The 17,761-nt window shown below is 58.0% G+C and overlaps 19 non-coding genes across 19 annotated transcripts; all 19 read right to left on the reverse strand.

Annotated features, from left to right (window-relative positions):
- Positions 1-629: 629 nt before the first annotated feature.
- On the reverse strand, positions 630-701 carry TRNAH-GUG. The gene has a single exon. It is a non-coding gene; the product is annotated as a tRNA-His (tRNA).
- Positions 702-1,882: 1,181 nt separating this feature from the next.
- Positions 1,883-1,954, reverse strand: TRNAH-GUG. Its single transcript has one exon. It is a non-coding gene; the product is annotated as a tRNA-His (tRNA).
- Positions 1,955-2,411: 457 nt separating this feature from the next.
- On the reverse strand, positions 2,412-2,483 carry TRNAD-GUC. The gene has a single exon. It is a non-coding gene; the product is annotated as a tRNA-Asp (tRNA).
- Positions 2,484-3,133: 650 nt separating this feature from the next.
- On the reverse strand, positions 3,134-3,205 carry TRNAH-GUG. Its single transcript has one exon. It is a non-coding gene; the product is annotated as a tRNA-His (tRNA).
- A 456-nt stretch (positions 3,206-3,661) lies between these two features.
- On the reverse strand, positions 3,662-3,733 carry TRNAD-GUC. Its single transcript has one exon. It is a non-coding gene; the product is annotated as a tRNA-Asp (tRNA).
- A 652-nt stretch (positions 3,734-4,385) lies between these two features.
- On the reverse strand, positions 4,386-4,457 carry TRNAH-GUG. Its single transcript has one exon. It is a non-coding gene; the product is annotated as a tRNA-His (tRNA).
- Positions 4,458-4,914: 457 nt separating this feature from the next.
- On the reverse strand, positions 4,915-4,986 carry TRNAD-GUC. Its single transcript has one exon. It is a non-coding gene; the product is annotated as a tRNA-Asp (tRNA).
- A 1,179-nt stretch (positions 4,987-6,165) lies between these two features.
- TRNAD-GUC lies at positions 6,166-6,237 on the reverse strand. The gene has a single exon. It is a non-coding gene; the product is annotated as a tRNA-Asp (tRNA).
- Positions 6,238-6,887: 650 nt separating this feature from the next.
- Positions 6,888-6,959, reverse strand: TRNAH-GUG. Its single transcript has one exon. It is a non-coding gene; the product is annotated as a tRNA-His (tRNA).
- A 457-nt stretch (positions 6,960-7,416) lies between these two features.
- Positions 7,417-7,487, reverse strand: TRNAD-GUC. The gene has a single exon. It is a non-coding gene; the product is annotated as a tRNA-Asp (tRNA).
- Positions 7,488-8,136: 649 nt separating this feature from the next.
- TRNAH-GUG lies at positions 8,137-8,208 on the reverse strand. Its single transcript has one exon. It is a non-coding gene; the product is annotated as a tRNA-His (tRNA).
- A 457-nt stretch (positions 8,209-8,665) lies between these two features.
- TRNAD-GUC lies at positions 8,666-8,737 on the reverse strand. Its single transcript has one exon. It is a non-coding gene; the product is annotated as a tRNA-Asp (tRNA).
- A 1,180-nt stretch (positions 8,738-9,917) lies between these two features.
- On the reverse strand, positions 9,918-9,989 carry TRNAD-GUC. Its single transcript has one exon. It is a non-coding gene; the product is annotated as a tRNA-Asp (tRNA).
- A 651-nt stretch (positions 9,990-10,640) lies between these two features.
- On the reverse strand, positions 10,641-10,712 carry TRNAH-GUG. Its single transcript has one exon. It is a non-coding gene; the product is annotated as a tRNA-His (tRNA).
- A 457-nt stretch (positions 10,713-11,169) lies between these two features.
- Positions 11,170-11,241, reverse strand: TRNAD-GUC. Its single transcript has one exon. It is a non-coding gene; the product is annotated as a tRNA-Asp (tRNA).
- A 651-nt stretch (positions 11,242-11,892) lies between these two features.
- TRNAH-GUG lies at positions 11,893-11,964 on the reverse strand. The gene has a single exon. It is a non-coding gene; the product is annotated as a tRNA-His (tRNA).
- A 457-nt stretch (positions 11,965-12,421) lies between these two features.
- On the reverse strand, positions 12,422-12,493 carry TRNAD-GUC. The gene has a single exon. It is a non-coding gene; the product is annotated as a tRNA-Asp (tRNA).
- Positions 12,494-13,144: 651 nt separating this feature from the next.
- Positions 13,145-13,216, reverse strand: TRNAH-GUG. The gene has a single exon. It is a non-coding gene; the product is annotated as a tRNA-His (tRNA).
- Positions 13,217-13,673: 457 nt separating this feature from the next.
- Positions 13,674-13,745, reverse strand: TRNAD-GUC. The gene has a single exon. It is a non-coding gene; the product is annotated as a tRNA-Asp (tRNA).
- Positions 13,746-17,761: the final 4,016 nt, after the last annotated feature.

Consider the following 17,761-nt stretch of genomic DNA (forward strand, 5'->3'; position numbering starts at 1 on the left):
CCAGCCACTGGAGAACAGCTATGGTCAGCATACACCTATACCATCGCGTGAGCCCCAGCAGCCAGGAACAGCCCTGGCCCTCTTCTGCTTCCCAAAGACTTTGGCCGCAGACACAGCCCTGGCCCCCCTCACCTGCCCTTGCCCACCAGGACGCCTTTTACGGCCTACTCAGTTCCTCACACAACACCCGCCTGGACCTTGCCCTCACCTACCAGCTCAGCACCACCTTCTTCCTCTCAAAACTTCCTCTTGACACACTCCCGCTTCCACACTTCACACTCACCTCATCACACGCTCACCCACGCACCCTTTGGCTTTTCAAGCGCCTCTGGAGGGACGCACCTTCCCAGGCACGCACATCCTTCCGTTCAACGCGCACTGGACGGACATTCGAAACACAGCCCTTGCCAGGAGGGAATGCGCTGCTTCTGGACCCTGGCGACCAGCAAGAAGGCCTGGGACTCTTTTTCAGAACCATGCACCCCACTGACTGTGTTCCTTTACAAGCAGAAACTAACGACCGGCCCATGGCTCTCTTGCCCAATGGACGCAATCTGGCTGAGCCACCAGGCGTGCTGCAGGATAGCCCCTCCCCGCAAACGCACACCCCCTCCCCGACCAAAAAGCAATGCCGTGACCCGGATTCGAACCGAGGTTGCTGCGGCCACGGCGCAGAGTACTAACCATTATACGATCACGGCCAGGCGCTGGTGCCAGAAAGAGCCCTGCCGAAAAACGCTCAGCTCTGTGCTCTCGGGGCGGCCCCCTTCCTCGCCGGCGGCCACAGGTATTTTCAGGTCTCCCCATTAGAGTCACAGGTAAACTCCCGAGCAAATGGAAAAAGACAGGAAGCCAATCCCAGGCCTGTCTTCCTCCTCCCCCTCTGTCTGGCCCATTTTCCTCATGCCCCTGGCCAGCCTATTTCCCTTTGCCGCTCTAAAACCTGCCCCCACGTGCAGGCCCCGAAGCTGGGCCCGGTGGCGGAAGGCCAGGGAGAGGCTTTGGCTAGGGCGAGCACGTCCTTGCCAGGTAATTGTCAGTCTGGAGGTGAAAGTCACCAGCGCGGGGTGCGAAGACAAGTGGCCGTAGAAGGAGAATGAAAGGGCATGTGGTGGGCAGGCCGGGCATTTCTTTGCTGCCCCCTTCAAAAGGGTCACCCTCCCCAGTCGGGGAATCAAACCCCGGTCTCCCGCGTGACAGGCGGGGATACTCACCACTACACAAATGAGGAAAGGGGCATGGTGAAGGGGCCCAGCCACCGGAGAACAGCTATGGTCAGCATACACCTATACCATCGCGTGAGCCCCAGCAGCCAGGAACAGCCCTGGCCCTCTTCTGCTTCCCAAAGACTTTGGCCGCAGACACAGCCCTGGCCCCCCTCACCTGCCCTTGCCCACCAGGACGCCTTTTACGGCCTACTCAGTTCCTCACACAACACCCGCCTGGGACCTTGCCCTCACCTACCAGCTCAGCACCACCTTCTTCCTCTCAAAACTTCCTCTTGACACACTCCCGCTTCCACACTTCACACTCACCTCATCACACGCTCACCCACGCACCCTTTGGCTTTTCAAGCGCCTCTGGAGGGACGCACCTTCCCAGGCACGCACATCCTTCCGTTCAACGCGCACTGGACGGACATTCGAAACACAGCCCTTGCCAGGAGGGAATGCGCTGCTTCTGGACCCTGGCGACCAGCAAGAAGGCCTGGGACTCTTTTTCAGAACCATGCACCCCACTGACTGTGTTCCTTTACCAAGCAGAAACTAACGACCGGCCCATGGCTCTCTTGCCCAATGGACGCAATCTGGCTGAGCCACCAGGCGTGCTGCAGGATAGCCCCTCCCCGCAAACGCACACCCCCTCCCCGACCAAAAAGCAATGCCGTGACCCGGATTCGAACCGAGGTTGCTGCGGCCACGGCGCAGAGTACTAACCACTATACGATCACGGCCAGGCGCTGGTGCCAGAAAGAGCCCCGCCAAAAACGCTCAGCTCTGTGCTCTCGGGGCGGCCCCCTTCCTCGCCGGCGGCCACAGGTATTTTTCAGGTCTCCCCATTAGAGTCACAGGTAAACTCCCGAGCAAATGGAAAAAGACAGGAAGCCAATCCCAGGCCTGTCTTCCTCCTCCCCCTCTGTCTGGCCCATTTTCCTCATGCCCCTGGCCAGCCTATTTCCCTTTGCCGCTCTAAAACGTGCCCCCACGTGCAGGCCCCGAAGCTGGGCCCGGTGGCGGAAGGCCAGGGAGAGGCTTTGGCTAGGGCGAGCACGTCCTTGCCAGGTAATTGTCAGTCTGGAGGTGAAAGTCACCAGCGCGGGGTGCGAAGACAAGTGGCCGTAGAAGGAGAATGAAAGGGCATGTGGTGGGCAGGCCGGGCATTTCTTTCTGCCCCCTTCAAAAGGGGTCACCCTCCCCGTCGGGGAATCGAACCCCGGTCTCCCGCGTGACAGGCGGGGATACTCACCACTATACTAACGAGGAAAGGGGCATGGTGAAGGGGCCCAGCCACCGGAGAACAGCTATGGTCAGCATACACCTATACCATCGCGTGAGCCCCAGCAGCCAGGAACAGCCCTGGCCCTCTTCTGCTTCCCAAAGACTTTGGCCGCAGACACAGCCCTGGCCCCCTCACCTGCCCTTGCCCACCAGGACGCCTTTTACGGCCTACTCAGTTCCTCACACAACACCCGCCTGGGACCTTGCCCTCACCTACCAGCTCAGCACCACCTTCTTCCTCTCAAAACTTCCTCTTGACACACTCCCGCTTCCACACTTCACACTCACCTCATCACACGCTCACCCACGCACCCTTTGGCTTTTCAAGCGCCTCTGGAGGGACGCACCTTCCCAGGCACGCACATCCTTCCGTTCAACGCGCACTGGACGGACATTCGAAACACAGCCCTTGCCAGGAGGGAATGCGCTGCTTCTGGACCCTGGCGACCAGCAAGAAGGCCTGGGACTCTTTTTCAGAACCATGCACCCCACTGACTGTGTTCCTTTACCAAGCAGAAACTAACGACCGGCCCATGGCTCTCTTGCCCAATGGACGCAATCTGGCTGAGCCACCAGGCGTGCTGCAGGATAGCCCCTCCCCGCAAACGCACACCCCCTCCCCGACCAAAAAGCAATGCCGTGACCCGGATTCGAACCGAGGTTGCTGCGGCCACGGCGCAGAGTACTAACCACTATACGATCACGGCCAGGCGCTGGTGCCAGAAAGAGCCCTGCTGAAAACGCTCAGCTCTGTGCTCTCGGGGCGGCCCCCTTCCTCGCCGGCGGCCACAGGTATTTTTCAGGTCTCCCCATTAGAGTCACAGGTAAACTCCCGAGCAAAGGGAAAAAGACAGGAAGCCAATCCCAGGCCTGTCTTCCTCCTCCCCCTCTGTCTGGCCCATTTTCCTCATGCCGCTGGCCAGCCTATTTCCCTTTGCCGCTCTAAACGTGCCCCCACGTGCAGGCCCCGAAGCTGGGCCCGGTGGCGGAAGGCCAGGGAGAGGCTTTGGCTAGGGCGAGCACGTCCTTGCCAGGTAATTGTCAGTCTGGAGGTGAAAGTCACCAGCGCGGGGTGCGAAGACAAGTGGCCGTAGAAGGAGAATGCAAGGGCATGTGGTGGGCAGGCCGGGCATTTCTTTGTGCCCCCTTCAAAAGGGGTCACCCTCCCCGTCGGGGAATCGAACCCCGGTCTCCCGCGTGACAGGCGGGGATACTCACCACTATACTAACGAGGAAAGGGCATGGTGAAGGGGCCCAGCCACCAGAGAACAGCTATGGTCAGCATACACCTATACCATCGCGTGAGCCCCAGCAGCCAGGAACAGCCCTGGCCCTCTTCTGCTTCCCAAAGACTTTGGCCGCAGACACAGCCCTGGCCCCCCTCACCTGCCCTTGCCCACCAGGACGCCTTTTACGGCTACTCAGTTCCTCACACAACACCGCCTGGGACCTTGCCCTCACCTACCAGCTCAGCACCACCTTCTTCCTCTCAAAACTTCCTCTTGACACCCTCCCGCTTCCACACTTCACACTCACCTCATCACACGCTCACCCACGCACCCTTTGGCTTTTCAAGCGCCTCTGGAGGGACGCACCTTCCCAGGCACGCACATCCTTCCGATTCAACGCGCACTGGACGGACATTCGAAACACAGCCCTTGCCAGGAGGGAATGCGCTGCTTCTGGACCCTGGCGACCAGCAAGAAGGCCTGGGACTCTTTTTCAGAACCATGCACCCACTGACTGTGTTTCCTTTACCAAGCAGAAACTAACGGACCGGCCCATGGCTCTCTTGCCCAATGGACCGCAATCAGGCTGAGCCACCAGGCGTGCTGCAGGATAGCCCCTCCCCGCAAACGCACACCCCCCTCCCCGACCAAAAAGCAATGCCGTGACCCGGATTCGAACCGAGGTTGCTGCGGCCACGGCGCAGAGTACTAACCACTATACGATCACGGCCAGGCGCTGGTGCCGAGAAATAGCCCCGCCGAAACGCTCAGCTCTGTGCTCTCGGGGCGGCCCCCTTCCTCGCCGGCGGCCACAGGTATTTTTCAGGTCTCCCCATTAGAGTCACAGGTAAACTCCCGAGCAAATGGAAAAAGACAGGAAGCCAATCCCAGGCCTGTCTTCCTCCTCCCCCTCTGTCTGGCCCATTTTCCTCATGCCCCTGGCCAGCCTATTTCCCTTTGCCGCTCTAAAACGTGCCCCCACGTGCAGGCCCCGAAGCTGGGCCCGGTGGCGGAAGGCCAGGGAGAGGCTTTGGCTAGGGCGAGCACGTCCTTGCCAGGTAATTGTCAGTCTGGAGGTGAAAGTCACCAGCGCGGGGTGCGAAGACAAGTGGCCGTAGAAGGAGAATGCAAGGGCATGTGGTGGGCAGGCCGGGCATTTCTTTGTGCCCCCTTCAAAAGGGGTCACCCTCCCCGTCGGGGAATCGAAGCCCGGTCTCCCGCGTGACAGGCGGGGATACTCACCACTATACTAACGAGGAAAGGGGCATGGTGAAGGGGCCCAGCCACCAGAGAACAGCTATGGTCAGCATACACCTATACCATCGCGTGAGCCCCAGCAGCCAGGAACAGCCCTGGCCCTCTTCTGCTTCCCAAAGACTTTGGCCGCAGACACAGCCCTGGCCCCCCCTCACCTGCCCTTGCCCACCAGGACGCCTTTTACGGCCCTACTCAGTTCCTCACACAACACCCGCCTGGGACCTTGCCCTCACCTACCAGCTCAGCACCACCTTCTTCCTCTCAAAACTTCCTCTTGACACACTCCCGCTTCCACACTTCACACTCACCTCATCACACGCTCACCCACGCACCCTTTGGCTTTTCAAGCGCCTCTGGAGGGACGCACCTTCCCAGGCACGCACATCCTTCCGTTCAACGCGCACTGGACGGACATTCGAAACACAGCCCTTGCCAGGAGGGAATGCGCTGCTTCTGGACCCTGGCGACCAGCAAGAAGGCCTGGGACTCTTTTCAGAACCATGCACCCCACTGACTGTGTTCCTTACCAAGCAGAAACTAACGACCGGCCCATGGCTCTCTTGCCCAATGGACGCAATCTGGCTGAGCCACCAGGCGTGCTGCAGGATAGCCCCTCCCCGCAAACGCACACCCCCTCCCCGACCAAAAAGCAATGCCGTGACCGGATTCGAACCGAGGTTGCTGCGGCCACGGCGCAGAGTACTAACCACTATACGATCACGGCCAGGCGCTGGTGCCAGAAAGAGCCCCGCCAAAAAACGCTCAGCTCTGTGCTCTCGGGGCGGCCCCCTTCTCGCCGGCGGCCACAGGTATTTTTCAGGTCTCCCCATTAGAGTCACAGGTAAACTCCCGAGCAAAGGGAAAAAGACAGGAAGCCAATCCCAGGCCTGTCTTCCTCCTCCCCCTCTGTCTGGCCCATTTTCCTCATGCCCCTGGCCAGCCTATTTCCCTTTGCCGCTCTAAAACCGTGCCCCCACGTGCAGGCCCCGAAGCTGGGCCCGGTGGCGGAAGGCCAGGGAGAGGCTTGGCTAGGGCGAGCACGTCCTTGCCAGGTAATTGTCAGTCTGGAGGTGAAAGTCACCAGCGCGGGGTGCGAAGACAAGTGGCCGTAGAAGGAGAATGCAAGGGCATGTGGTGGGCAGGCCGGGCATTTCTTTGTGCCCCCTTCAAAAGGGGTCACCCTCCCCGTCGGGGAATCGAACCCCGGTCTCCCGCGTGACAGGCGGGGATACTCACCACTATACTAACGAGGAAAGGGCATGGTGAAGGGGCCCAGCCACCGGAGAACAGCTATGGTCAGCATACACCTATACCATCGCGTGAGCCCCAGCAGCCAGGAACAGCCCTGGCCCTCTTCTGCTTCCCAAAGACTTTGGCCGCAGACACAGCCCTGGCCCCCCTCACCTGCCCTTGCCCACCAGGACGCCTTTTACGGCCTACTCAGTTCCTCACACAACACCCGCCTGGGACCTTGCCCTCACCTACCAGCTCAGCACCACCTTCTTCCTCTCAAACTTCCTCTTGACACCCTCCCGCTTCCACACTTCACACTCACCTCATCACACGCTCACCCACGCACCCTTTGGCTTTTCAAGCGCCTCTGGAGGGACGCACCTTCCCAGGCACGCACATCCTTCCGTTCAACGCGCACTGGACGGACATTCGAAACACAGCCCTTGCCAGGAGGGAATGCGCTGCTTCTGGACCCTGGCGACCAGCAAGAAGGCCTGGGACTCTTTTTCAGAACCATGCACCCCACTGACTGTGTTCCTTTACCAAGCAGAAAACTAACGACCGGCCCATGGCTCTCTTGCCCAATGGACGCAATCTGGCTGAGCCACCAGGCGTGCTGCAGGATAGCCCCTCCCCGCAAACGCACAACCCCTCCCCGACCAGAAAGCAATGCCGTGACCCGGATTCGAACCGAGGTTGCTGCGGCCACGGCGCAGAGTACTAACCACTATACGATCACGGCCAGGCGCTGGTGCCAGAAATAGCCCCGCCGAAAACGCTCAGCTCTGTGCTCTCGGGGCGGCCCCCTTCCTCGCCGGCGGCCACAGGTATTTTTCAGGTCTCCCCATTAGAGTCACAGGTAAACTCCCGAGCAAAGGGAAAAAGACAGGAAGCCAATCCCAGGCCTGTCTTCCTCCTCCCCCTCTGTCTGGCCCATTTTCCTCATGCCCCTGGCCAGCCTATTTCCCTTTGCCGCTCTAAAACGTGCCCCCACGTGCAGGCCCCGAAGCTGGGCCCGGTGGCGGAAGGCCAGGGAGAGGCTTTGGCTAGGGCGAGCACGTCCTTGCCAGGTAATTGTCAGTCTGGAGGTGAAAGTCACCAGCGCGGGGTGCGAAGACAAGTGGCCGTAGAAGGAGAATGCAAGGGCATGTGGTGGGCAGGCCGGGCATTTCTTTGTGCCCCCTTCAAAAGGGGTCACCCTCCCCGTCGGGGAATCGAACCCCGTCTCCCGCGTGACAGGCGGAGATACTCACCACTATACTAACGAGGAAAGGGGCATGGTGAAGGGGCCCAGCCACCGGAGAACAGCTATGGTCAGCATACACCTATACCATCGCGTGAGCCCCAGCAGCCAGGAACAGCCCTGGCCCTCTTCTGCTTCCCAAAGACTTTGGCCGCAGACACAGCCCTGGCCCCCCTCACCTGCCCTTGCCCACCAGGACGCCTTTTACGGCCTACTCAGTTCCTCACACAACACCCGCCTGGGACCTTGCCCTCACCTACCAGCTCAGCACCACCTTCTTCCTCTCAAAACTTCCTCTTGACACACTCCCGCTTCCACACTTCACACTCACCTCATCACACGCTCACCCACGCACCCTTTGGCTTTCAAGCGCCTCTGGAGGGACGCACCTTCCCAGGCACGCACATCCTTCGTTCAACGCGCACTGGACGGACATTCGAAACACAGCCCTTGCCAGGAGGGAATGCGCTGCTTCTGGACCCTGGCGACCAGCAAGAAGGCCTGGGACTCTTTTTCAGAACCATGCACCCCACTGACTGTGTTCCTTTACCAAGCAGAAACTAACGACCGGCCCATGGCTCTCTTGCCCAATGGACGCAATCTGGCTGAGCCACCAGGCGTGCTGCAGGATAGCCCCTCCCCGCAAACGCACACCCCCTCCCCGACCAAAAAGCAATGCCGTGACCCGGATTCGAACCGAGGTTGCTGCGGCCACGGCGCAGAGTACTAACCACTATACGATCACGGCCAGGCGCTGGTGCCAGAAAGAGCCCCGCCGAAAACGCTCAGCTCTGTGCTCTCGGGGCGGCCCCCTTCCTCGCCGGCGGCCACAGGTATTTTTCAGGTCTCCCCATTAGAGTCACAGGTAAACTCCCGAGCAAAGGGAAAAAGACAGGAAGCCAATCCCAGGCCTGTCTTCCTCCTCCCCCTCTGTCTGGCCCATTTTCCTCATGCCCCTGGCCAGCCTATTTCCCTTTGCCGCTCTAAAACGTGCCCCCACGTGCAGGCCCCGAAGCTGGGCCCGGTGGCGGAAGGCCAGGGAGAGGCTTTGGCTAGGGCGAGCACGTCCTTGCCAGGTAATTGTCAGTCTGGAGGTGAAAGTCACCAGCGCGGGGTGCGAAGACAAGTGGCCGTAGAAGGAGAATGCAAGGGCATGTGGTGGGCAGGCCGGGCATTTCTTTGTGCCCCCTTCAAAAGGTGTCACCCTCCCCGTCGGGGAATCGAACCCCGGTCTCCCGCGTGACAGGCGGGGATACTCACCACTATACTAACAAGGAAAGGGGCATAGTGAAGGGGCCCAGCCACCAGAGAACAGCTATGGTCAGCATACACCTATACCATCGCGTGAGCCCCAGCAGCCAGGAACAGCCCTGGCCCTCTTCTGCTTCCCAAAGACTTTGGCCGCAGACACAGCCCTGGCCCCCCTCACCTGCCCTTGCCCACCAGGACGCCTTTTACGGCCTACTCAGTTCCTCACACAACACTCGCCTGGGACCTTGCCCTCACCTACCAGCTCAGCACCACCTTCTTCCTCTCAAAACTTCCTCTTGACACACTCCCGCTTCCACACTTCACACTCACCTCATCACACGCTCACCCACGCACCCTTTGGCTTTTCAAGCGCCTCTGGAGGGACGCACCTTCCCAGGCACGCACATCCTTCCGTTCAACGCGCACTGGACGGACATTCGAAACACAGCCCTTGCCAGGAGGGAATGCGCTGCTTCTGGACCCTGGCGACCAGCAAGAAGGCCTGGGATTCTTTTTCAGAACCATGCACCCCACTGACTGTGTTCCTTTACCAAGCAGAAACTAACGACCGGCCCATGGCTCTCTTGCCCAATGGACGCAATCTGGCTGAGCCACCAGGCGTGCTGCAGGATAGCCCCTCCCCGCAAACGCACACCCCCTCCCCGACCAAAAAGCAATGCCGTGACCCGGATTCGAACCGAGGTTGCTGCGGCCACGGCGCAGAGTACTAACCACTATACGAGCACGGCCAGGCGCTGGTGCCAGAAATAGCCCTGCCGAAAACGCTCAGCTCTGTGCTCTCGGGGCGGCCCCCTTCCTCGCCGGCGGCCACAGGTATTTTTCAGGTCTCCCCATTAGAGTCACAGGTAAACTCCCGAGCAAAGGGAAAAAGACAGGAAGCCAATCCCAGGCCTGTCTTCCTCCTCCCCCTCTGTCTGGCCCATTTTCCTCATGCCGCTGGCCAGCCTATTTCCCTTTGCCGCTCTAAAACGTGCCCCCACGTGCAGGCCCCGAAGCTGGGCCCGGTGGCGGAAGGCCAGGGAGAGGCTTTGGCTAGGGCGAGCACGTCCTTGCCAGGTAATTGTCAGTCTGGAGGTGAAAGTCACCAGCGCGGGGTGCGAAGACAAGTGGCCGTAGAAGGAGAATGCAAGGGCATGTGGTGGGCAGGCCGGGCATTTCTTTGTGCCCCCTTCAAAAGGGGTCACCCTCCCCGTCGGGGAATCGAACCCCGGTTTCCCACGTGACAGGCGGGGATACTCACCACTATACTAACGAGGAAAGGGGCATGGTGAAGGGGCCCAGCCACCGGAGAACAGCTATGGTCAGCATACACCTATACCATCGCGTGAGCCCCAGCAGCCAGGAACAGCCCTGGCCCTCTTCTGCTTCCCAAAGACTTTGGCCGCAGACACAGCCCTGGCCCCCCTCACCTGCCCTTGCCCACCAGGACGCCTTTTGCGGCCTACTCAGTTCCTCACACAACACCCGCCTGGGACCTTGCCCTCACCTACCAGCTCAGCACCACCTTCTTCCTCTCAAAACTTCCTCTTGACACCCTCCCGCTTCCACACTTCACACTCACCTCATCACACGCTCACCCACGCACCCTTTGGCTTTTCAAGCGCCTCTGGAGGGACGCACCTTCCCAGGCACGCACATCCTTCCGTTCAACGCGCACTGGACGGACATTCGAAACACAGCCCTTGCCAGGAGGGAATGCGCTGCTTCTGGACCCTGGCGACCAGCAAGAAGGCCTGGGACTCTTTTTTCAGAACCATGCACCCCACTGACTGTGTTCCTTTACCAAGCAGAAACTAACGACCGGCCCATGGCTCTCTTGCCCAATGGACGCAATCAGGCTGAGCCACCAGGCGTGCTGCAGGATAGCCCCTCCCCGCAAACGCACACCCCCTCCCCGACCAAAAGCAATGCCGTGACCCGGATTCGAACCGAGGTTGCTGCGGCCACGGCGCAGAGTACTAACCACTATACGATCACGGCCAGGCGCTGGTGCCAGAAATAGCCCTGCCGAAAACGCTCAGCTCTGTGCTCTCGGGGCGGCCCCCTTCCTCGCCGGCGGCCACAGGTATTTTTCAGGTCTCCCCATTAGAGTCACAGGTAAACTCCCGAGCAAAGGGAAAAAGACAGGAAGCCAATCCCAGGCCTGTCTTCCTCCTCCCCCTCTGTCTGGCCCATTTTCCTCATGCCCGCTGGCCAGCCTATTCCCTTTGCCGCTCTAAAACGTGCCCCCACGTGCAGGCCCCGAAGCTGGGCCCGGTGGCGGAAGGCCAGGGAGAGGCTTTGGCTAGGGCGAGCACGTCCTTGCCAGGTAATTGTCAGTCTGGAGGTGAAAGTCACCAGCGCGGGGTGCGAAGACAAGTGGCCGTAGAAGGAGAATGCAAGGGCATGTGGTGGGCAGGCCGGGCATTTCTTTGTGCCCCCTTCAAAAGGGGTCACCCTCCCCGTCGGGGAATCGAACCCCGGTCTCCCGCGTGACAGGCGGGGATACTCACCACTATACTAACGAGGAAAGGGGCATGGTGAAGGGGCCCAGCCACCGGAGAACAGCTATGGTCAGCATACACCTATACCATCGCGTGAGCCCCAGCAGCCAGGAACAGCCCTGGCCCTCTTCTGCTTCCCAAAGACTTTGGCCGCAGACACAGCCCTGGCCCCCCTCACCTGCCCTTGCCCACCAGGACGCCTTTTACGGCCTACTCAGTTCCTCACACAACACCCGCCTGGGACCTTGCCCTCACCTACCAGCTCAGCACCACCTTCTTCCTCTCAAAACTTCCTCTTGACACCCTCCCGCTTCCACACTTCACACTCACCTCATCACACGCTCACCCACGCACCCTTTGGCTTTTCAAGCGCCTCTGGAGGGACGCACCTTCCCAGGCACGCACATCCTTCCGTTCAACGCGCACTGGACGGACATTCGAAACACAGCCCTTGCCAGGAGGGAATGCGCTGCTTCTGGACCCTGGCGACCAGCAAGAAGGCCTGGGACTCTTTTTCAGAACCATGCACCCCACTGACTGTGTTCCTTTACCAAGCAGAAACTAACGACCGGCCCATGGCTCTCTTGCCCAATGGACGCAATCTGGCTGAGCCACCAGGCGTGCTGCAGGATAGCCCCTCCCCGCAAACGCACACCCCCTCCCCGACCAAAAAGCAATGCCGTGACCCGGATTCGAACCGAGGTTGCTGCGGCCACGGCGCAGAGTACTAACCACTATACGATCACGGCCAGGCGCTGGTGCCAGAAAGAGCCCCGCCGAAAACGCTCAGCTCTGTGCTCTCGGGGCGGCCCCCTTCCTCGCCGGCGGCCACAGGTATTTTTCAGGTCTCCCCATTAGAGTCACAGGTAAACTCCCGAGCAAATGGAAAAAGACAGGAAGCCAATCCCAGGCCTGTCTTCCTCCTCCCCCTCTGTCTGGCCCATTTTCCTCATGCCCCTGGCCAGCCTATTTCCCTTTGCCGCTCTAAAACGTGCCCCCACGTGCAGGCCCCGAAGCTGGGCCCGGTGGCGGAAGGCCAGGGAGAGGCTTTGGCTAGGGCGAGCACGTCCTTGCCAGGTAATTGTCAGTCTGGAGGTGAAAGTCACCAGCGCGGGGTGCGAAGACAAGTGGCCGTAGAAGGAGAATGCAAGGGCATGTGGTGGGCAGGCCGGGCATTTCTTTCTGCCCCCTTCAAAAGGGGTCACCCTCCCCGTCGGGGAATCGAACCCCGGTCTCCCGCGTGACAGGCGGGGATACTCACTACTATACTAACGAGGAAAGGGGCATGGTGAAGTGGCCCAGCCACCGGAGAACAGCTATGGTCAGCATACACCTATACCATCGTGTGAGCCCCAGCAGCCAGGAACAGCCCTGGCCCTCTTCTGCTTCCCAAAGACTTTGGCCGCAGACACAGCCCTGGCCCCCCTCACCTGCCCTTGCCCACCAGGACGCCTTTTACGGCCTACTCAGTTCCTCACACAACACCCGCCTGGGACCTTGCCCTCACCTACCAGCTCAGCACCACCTTCTTCCTCTCAAAACTTCCTCTTGACACACTCCCGCTTCCACACTTCACACTCACCTCATCACACGCTCACCCACGCACCCTTTGGCTTTTCAAGCGCCTCTGGAGGGACGCACCTTCCCAGGCACGCACATCCTTCCGTTCAACGCGCACTGGACGGACATTCGAAACACAGCCCTTGCCAGGAGGGAATGCGCTGCTTCTGGACCCTGGCGACCAGCAAGAAGGCCTGGGACTCTTTTTCAGAACCATGCACCCCACTGACTGTGTTCCTTTACCAAGCAGAAACTAACGACCGGCCCATGGCTCTCTTGCCCAATGGACGCAATCTGGCTGAGCCACCAGGCGTGCTGCAGGATAGCCCCTCCCCGCAAACGCACACCCCCTCCCCGACCAAAAAGCAATGCCGTGACCCGGATTCGAACCGAGGTTGCTGCGGCCACGGCGCAGAGTACTAACCACTATACGATCACGGCCAGGCGCTGGTGCCAGAAATAGCCCCGCCGAAAACGCTCAGCTCTGTGCTCTCGGGGCGGCCCCCTTCCTCGCCGGCGGCCACAGGTATTTTTCAGGTCTCCCCATTAGAGTCACAGGTAAACTCCCGAGCAAAGGGAAAAAGACAGGAAGCCAATCCCAGGCCTGTCTTCCTCCTCCCCCTCTGTCTGGCCCATTTTCCTCATGCCGCTGGCCAGCCTATTTCCCTTTGCCGCTCTAAAACGTGCCCCCACGTGCAGGCCCCGAAGCTGGGCCCGGTGGCGGAAGGCCAGGGAGAGGCTTTGGCTAGGGCGAGCACGTCCTTGCCAGGTAATTGTCAGTCTGGAGGTGAAAGTCACCAGCGCGGGGTGCGAAGACAAGTGGCCGTAGAAGGAGAATGCAAGGGCATGTGGTGGGCAGGCCGGGCATTTCTTTGTGCCCCCTTCAAAAGGGGTCACCCTCCCCGTCAGGGAATCGAACCCCGGTCTCCCGCGTGACAGGCGGGGATACTCACCACTATACTAACGAGGAAAGGGGCATGGTGAAGGGGCCCAGCCACCAGAGAACAGCTATGGTCAGCATACACCTATACCATCGCGTGAGCCCCAGCAGCCAGGAACAGCCCTGGCCCTCTTCTGCTTCCCAAAGACTTTGGCCGCAGACACAGCCCTGGCCCCCCTCACCTGCCCTTGCCCACCAGGACGCCTTTTACGGCCTACTCAGTTCCTCACACAACACCCGCCTGGGACCTTGCCCTCACCTACCAGCTCAGCACCACCTTCTTCCTCTCAAAACTTCCTCTTGACACCCTCCCGCTTCCACACTTCACACTCACCTCATCACACGCTCACCCACGCACCCTTTGGCTTTTCAAGCGCCTCTGGAGGGACGCACCTTCCCAGGCACGCACATCCTTCCGTTCAACGCGCACTGGACGGACATTCGAAACACAGCCCTTGCCAGGAGGGAATGCGCTGCTTCTGGACCCTGGCGACCAGCAAGAAGGCCTGGGACTCTTTTTCAGAACCATGCACCCCACTGACTGTGTTCCTTTACCAAGCAGAAACTAACGACCGGCCCATGGCTCTCTTGCCCAATGGACGCAATCTGGCTGAGCCACCAGGCGTGCTGCAGGATAGCCCCTCCCCGCAAACGCACACCCCCTCCCCGACCAAAAAGCAATGCCGTGACCCGGATTCGAACCGAGGTTGCTGCGGCCACGGCGCAGAGTACTAACCACTATACGATCATGGCCAGGCGCTGGTGCCAGAAATAGCCCCGCTGAAAACGCTCAGCTCTGTGCTCTCGGGGCGGCCCCCTTCCTCGCCGGCGGCCACAGGTATTTTTCAGGTCTCCCCATTAGAGTCACAGGTAAACTCCCGAGCAAAGGGAAAAAGACAGGAAGCCAATCCCAGGCCTGTCTTCCTCCTCCCCCTCTGTCTGGCCCATTTTCCTCATGCCCTTGGCTAGCCTATTTCCCTTTGCCGCTCTAAAACGTTCCCCCACGTGCAGGCCCCGAAGCTGGGCCCGGTGGCGGAAGGCCAGGGAGAGGCTTTGGCTAGGGCGAGCACGTCCTTGCCAGGTAATTGTCTGTCTGGAGGTGAAAGTCACCAGCGCGGGGTGCGAAGGCAAGTGGCCGTAGAAGGAGAATGCAAGGGTATGTGGTGGGCAGGCCGGGCATTTCTTTGTGCCCCCTTCAAAAGGGGTCACCCTCCCCGTTGGGGAATCGACAGGCGGGGATATTCACCACTATACTAACGAGGAAAGGAATAGGACTATATTGTCAATAGAAGTGGGAGCATATGTCTACACTACCTTCCTGAAATGTGGGTAACAATCTACGTATTGGTGATTGATTTATCGCATGTAGTGTAGACACGATAAATTGATTCCCGATCTCTCTCCCATCAACTGCTGAAGTCCAGCTTGGCGAGAGGCGGAAGCAAAGTCAATGGGGAAGGTGCGGCCATCGATCCTGTACCACAAGGTCCCAAAGTAAGTGATTGTATTTCAATCTAAGATATGTCGACTTCAGCTACGCCAATCTCGTAACTGAAGTTGCATATCTTAGATCGATCCCCCCTAGTGTAGAGCAGGCCCAAGACACCAGCTGTGGTCAGCGTCAACGATAGCATGAGCCCTATCAGTGACCTGGGCCAAACTATCATCAAGGAAATACCTCTTGTTATTGCTGAAACTATTCTTTAAGTGAGAACATTTTCATAGTACGTCCACATTTATTTTTCAAAGTATTAAGAAAAAAGTGAATGTATTCATTTTAATACTTAGCATTAGAGGAGCAGGGGAATGCAAAATGCATATAAAAGTACCAAAAGTATTCTTTGTCAGAATATTCTTTCAGTTACACAATCCTGTGCCTCCAAATAACATAAAGTACTATGAAAATTACAGGCGAGTCTCAACTCATGCTGGGGTTATGTTCCGCTGTCAGTGCGTAAAGCGAAAAACACGTATAGTCACAATTACATTGAGTGTAATGGTGGGCAGAATCGCTTGCACTAGAACAACAGTATTTTAATTGATATTTTTCTCTTTTTTTGTTTGTTTTGTTTTTGCCGACCACACAAAGCTGAATTTGCGCATGTTAAATACGCGGAAGATGAGACTTGCCTGTATACAAAAATGCGTTAGCATTGGCCAACAGTGATTACAGGTAGTTTAGATTGTCCTCTTACTTCCATAAATCTACAGTCAGAATAGCTTCTTTGATTTTAAATTATGAAACCTTTTTAAAAAAAATATATAGGGTACGTCTACACTACAGGATAATTTTGAATGAACTTAAACCGGTTTTATTAAACAGATATTATAAAGTTGATTGCACATGTCCACACTAGGCACATTAATTCGGCGGTGTGCGTCCATGGTCCGAGGCTAGCATCAATTTCCGGAGTGTTGCACTGTGGGTAGCTATCACTATAACTATCCGGCCAATAACTTCGATTTGTGGCCACACTAACCCTAAATCGATATGTTAATATCGATTTTAGCGTTACTCCTCTTGTTGGGGAGAAGTACAGAAATCGATTTTAAGAGCCCTTTAAATCGATTTAAAGTGCATTGTAGTGTGAACAGGTACAGCGTTAAATCGATTTAACGCTGTGAAAATCGGTTTAACAGCATAGTGTGGACCAGGCCATAGTAAATAGAGCCTGATTCTCCTTTTGTATCAGTGTAACTCCCTTGATTTCAGTGGAGTTACCTCTGATTTATTCCAGGGGATAGAAGAAGTAAATGCTAAGAATATGTGCTTTTCTCTGCAGAAAGGTTTCAAACAGAGAGGGTATGTTGTTTTTTTAAAACACATTTATCACTAATATAAAGTACTGTTCCACACTAAAGGACTACTCTCATAGTAAACTGAAATTAAATATATAATAAAACAAAACATTTAAAGTTTGTGATCAATATATTCATAAATTTTTCAGTATTAATTGAGGGAGGGGCCCGATGGAGAAGGGCTATAAACATATACATGCTTTGTGCTAAATTCTGCTCTTAGTTATGTGCTGATATAGCCACACTGACTTCCATGGATTTACAGCTGTGTAACTAAGGACAAAATTTCCCCCTTTGTCTATAACAGGGGTGGACAAACTACAGCCCGTGGGCCAGATTCAGCCAGCCAGCCATTTTAATCCGGCCCTCGAGCTCCCACTGGGGTCTGGGGCTTTCCCCGCTCCAGCACTCCAGCTGGGGATCAGGATCGGGGGCTGCTCCACGCAGCTCCAGGAAGCAGCGGCTTGGCCCCGCTCTGGCTCCTATGTGTATGGGCAGTCAGGGGGTTCAACTCTGGATGCTGCCCCTGCCCCAAGCGCTGCCCCCGCAGCTCCCATTGGCCAGGAACTGCAGCCAATGGGAGCTGCAGGGGCAGTACCTGAGGATGGGGCAACATGCACAGCCGCCTGGTCACAGCTCCGCGTAGGAGCTGGGGTGGGGGCATGGCCGCTGCTTCCGGGAGCTGCTTGAGGTAAGTGCCGCCCAGAGCCTGCACCCCTGAGCCTCTTCCCACGCCCCAACCCTCTGCCCCAGCTGAGATCTCCCTCCTGCCCTCTGAACCCCTCAATCTCAGCCTGTACCCCTTCCCGCACCCCAAACCCCTGCCCTGATTCCAGGGCCAGCTTTAGGAAGTGTGGGGCCCAATTCGAACAGTTTCGATGGGGCCCGGCAGGGATGACAAAAAAAACCCAACAACACATGGAGCTTGTACTGACTGGGCGGTGCTCCAAGTCTTCGGTGGCACTTCGGCAGTGGGTCCTTCACTCGCTCCAGGTCTTCAGCGGCACTGAAGGACCCGCCACCGAAGTGCCGCCGAAGATCCAGAGCAAGCGAAGGACCCACTGCCTAAGTGCCGCCGAACATCCAGAGCACCGCCAGGTGAGTAAAAATTAAAAAGGCACCTCTAGCCAGGGAAGAGATTCTTACTAGGCGCGGGGCCCAATTCGGGGGAATTGGTGGAATTGGCCTAAAGCCGACCCTGCCTGATTCCCCTCCTGCCCTCCAAACTCCTCGATTCCACCCCAGAG

This window comes from Gopherus evgoodei, chromosome 1 (genome assembly GCF_007399415.2).
Source record: "Gopherus evgoodei ecotype Sinaloan lineage chromosome 1, rGopEvg1_v1.p, whole genome shotgun sequence".
Taxonomy (NCBI): domain Eukaryota; kingdom Metazoa; phylum Chordata; order Testudines; family Testudinidae; genus Gopherus; species Gopherus evgoodei.